Source organism: Eleutherodactylus coqui, chromosome 6 (genome assembly GCF_035609145.1).
Source record: "Eleutherodactylus coqui strain aEleCoq1 chromosome 6, aEleCoq1.hap1, whole genome shotgun sequence".
NCBI classification, from domain to species: domain Eukaryota; kingdom Metazoa; phylum Chordata; class Amphibia; order Anura; family Eleutherodactylidae; genus Eleutherodactylus; species Eleutherodactylus coqui.
This window is the reverse complement of record NC_089842.1, coordinates 183,567,576-183,571,462: the sequence shown is the minus strand read 5'-3', so window position 1 is coordinate 183,571,462 and position 3,887 is coordinate 183,567,576.

The window sequence follows — 3,887 nt, the reverse complement described above, 5'->3', positions numbered from 1 at the left end:
TCCGAGCGTTTCTGGTCTATAATTACTTCAGCAGAACTTGCATCATCCGAACGGTGTGGTTCCCATACTGGGAAGCAAAGAGTATAGATTAATGTGATATGTAAATATTCCCAGATCTTGTTGGGCTTCATTGGAGAGGAGATCTAAACGCTGGCCATAGACTGTAGATGACTACTATATGGGGAGCAACACTGTTGTGCACCCCCCCCCCCCCCCCCCTTGGCTTGGTCTAATGACAGATTATGTGCTATGGTCAAAACCTCTGTGATTATATGACTAGAAGGTGCAATTTTTTTTACTACTTAGAAAATCACTATGTCAGATTCCCCAGAATTGACACTAATCAGATAGTCTAGAAGTAGAATTCTCCAGGTAACTTGCTACATATAACTCCAATGTGGTGTGAACAGAAACCGAGCATCAACAAACTGGCACCATCGTCCACTACAGTACCGCACCTCCAAAAGCAATTGTTACCGGCACCTTGGAAAAGGATTCCCGTAATTAATTCCTAGGCCACGTCATTGCTCATGTCCTTATCCATGTATTACAACATCTGAGCTTTGTGCTTAATTACCTCAATTCATCATGTTCTGCAGCAGCGAGGTTTAGGTGCCGTCAGACAGATGGTGAACATCTTCCACTTCTTACTTTACTCTATTGGCCATCTCACCTAAGTGCAGCACTTTATAATGGTGCTGACCTGTCCGTATGCAGCAGATATGTCAATAATCTCATTGTCTAACCATACAAACCTGTTCTGTTAGACCTCCTTAGGACAATCCTTTTCTCCTTTAACTGTAGTTCCCATGATGTAACAATCGTACGGGTTAAGAGAAGCCATCACTGAAAGACAGCTGTAAGGGCCCATTCATAGCCTGCAGCAGAATGCGACACTGTGCACGGCTGAGGACACTGCGCTACCTGTCCAAGTCTTCTGCATACCTGTCTGAGTCTTCTATTTTCTTCACTGTGGTTGTCTGTGGAAGCGCCAGCCGCCATACATGCACAATGGAGTTGCTGTGGTGTGTTTTTTTTTTTTTTTTTAAATCTCCTGCTTTTCCACGGAATTCAATGGAAGCTGTCCGTGCGGGAACCACAATGAAATAAAGCATGCTGCAATTTGTTTTCTGGACCAAAAGGTCTGCAAAACTAATCCTCATGCTTTCCTATGTGCGTCTTGATTTGCAAATCTTCTATGTGGGTGACCCGCGCAGGTTCCGCAAATCGGATCCACCCGTGGACATTGGGCCATATGGGAATATTTTCTGGCTGTGGGCGGTCTATGGATTCCTTGGACAGCACACAGACTCATTACAGTCTATGAAGCTATTCAAAAGGTTGTGTTTTTTTGTTTACTCAGACCAATGGTCCATGTGGAAATTGGATAAATCACGGCTTGTCCTATTCCTGGCTGTTTTTACGAACCAGAATAGGACACGCAATGTACGTAGTCTGTGTACATCAGATAACACAAGGGGGCTTGTCGGATGTTTTGTGCCTGAATTTCTATAGCGCTACATGCACACACCCATATGATTTAAGCCCTAAATTTTGAGTGATACCCTGCTAAGCTGTACTAGTGAACATAATTGCATCCAGTAGAGTCACATAATCCCCCTCTCGGCAGCTCTCAAAGTGGTATACACTCCATAACTTAGTCACGTACTGCATCACATGATCCTTATCAGAGCTGCTGACAGGTAAGAATGATCATGTGACTACACAGAACCACGTAACCTTTATTTCTCATTTAGCACATTTGACATATTATTAGAAAAGAGCGATTAAGTGGTGACTGCCTGAACCCCAGTGTGGAAGTTAATCTTCAGGCACTGGTGACAACCATGGGATGTAGAGAACTATACGTTAGCGTGTGGCAAAACTTTATGCACCTTGTAAAAGTGACATTTAATCCTTCCTGTGCTGTATGATAACAAATGGCGGATGGTCTGGTAGGTGGGCCCATCTGGCCTCTGCTGCTCACAGTGCCCTCTGATCCCCAGACATTGTCTGTGGATGGTCTAGTCTTAAATCACAGACACTTCCACATCTTGCACAAGCCCTGCCCGATACCTGCACAGATCTAGCCCTACTGTGGGCCGCCATGACTGCCTTCTGTGCATGCACTGGACCGTGGTTGTGCAGCACATGCATGAGATGTGGACTGTTCTCTGGAGGATTTGGATGACGGACTACATCTCCTATCAATCAGAGAGCATGGCCAGGGATTGGAGGGTACTGCGTGCAATACACACAGTCTGGGCCTGTCTACCATACAGCGCAGAAAGGATGAAGACTCAATTTCACAAGTTATCTGGGCAGGACAGGCTTTAACTAAATGTATAAAAAAAAAAAAAAAGCTGCTACTCTTGTCCCCTACATGCCATTTGTCACCAGCTCCAAGATTATATTAAATAGGTAATGCGTTTAACTCTTTTAGGGTTTAAGTCTTCCTCTCTCAGCTAACTGGACCTACGTTCTAGTTATACCCAACCCTGGTAAGGACCACACTATTGCCACTAATTGGTTGGCAATTTCTTTAATCAATAACGGCCTAAAGATTTTAACTTAAATTTTAGCAGCCAGATTTAACCTTTTATGAGCCCGTACATCCATACTGATCCAAGTCTGCTTTATCCTTGGTTGTTGGGCTCCCGACCAGAGGGCTGTTGGTATAATTTCTGCTGCGCCCTCTGGCTGGGATAGAGTACCGGAAAAGAGTGTCGTCTTAGCTTAGATTTATGAAAGGCATTCAACTCTGTATCTTGGAGTCACATGTTCTTTATCCTTGATAGAATGGGTTTGGAGGCCATTTTCCATCCATCATTAAATCCCTCCACGCTGATCTTCTAGCTTTGGTTTGCTGTATTAAATATAACCCTCTACCTATAGAAAGGAGTATGAGGTAGAGTTGCCCTCCCACCTCTTTTAGTTAACCCTTTGACATATCTGCTTTGGGCGAATCAAAATGTAAAGGGGATACGTATCGGAAGACAAGAACTTAGATGCAGACAAGGTCTTACTCTGTTTGCCTCTAATCTTTACCATATTTTGTATGTTTGGCTCGGTGTCGGGCCTCAAATTAAGAGCTCTGAAGCTACAGCTCTTAATTTTGTACTTTCCAGAACAGATGATCAAGTTCTTAAAGCGCAACGTTGACTTTCAGGTGAGTTACACAAGCGTATGATTACCGCGTATTATGCATGCGCTGTACCCCCGTGTGATGTGGTAATTCGCAGGCAATTAATTACATTGCCTTACACAGTTCCATTAACACTTGCATGTTGGGATTGCGTAATAAAAACCATAGCGTGTTATATTTTGCTGTGTACATATGTGCGTGAAAGCCAATTGTTCTCTATAGGCGCGTATATATGCATGCCCATATGCAACGGGACGAGAAATAAATTAAAAATATGTGGACTGGGCATGACTGTGTGTGAGATACATGGTTATGCACAGTACAATTTTGCTGTCCTACAGGAAGATGGGCCCTGTCACAGACAGCTCCACAATGGTTAAACGCTGTGTGACCCACGCAACGTTTTATGCTTATAGCAGTGTGACCCCAGCCTTTACCGTATCTGGGTATTCATTTAACTGACAAATTCAAATCTTGCACGACATAAAAATCTGGTCGTGTTACAATTTGTCCTGGTTGGGTAGGGTCCATTCAGCCAAGCTGACATGGCTCCTGCGAATCCTTTATTTTAGGGCCATCCAAAAAAATCCTCTAAAAACTAAAATTTATTTTGATTTGGTCCAATAAATTCCCCTGGATTTCAACATACTTTTATAGAAAGCCCCCAAACCTTCTGATTGTAGGGCACGTAAATATTACCACAGGGCCCAATTGTAACACTTGACCACCAATTTTACCATTG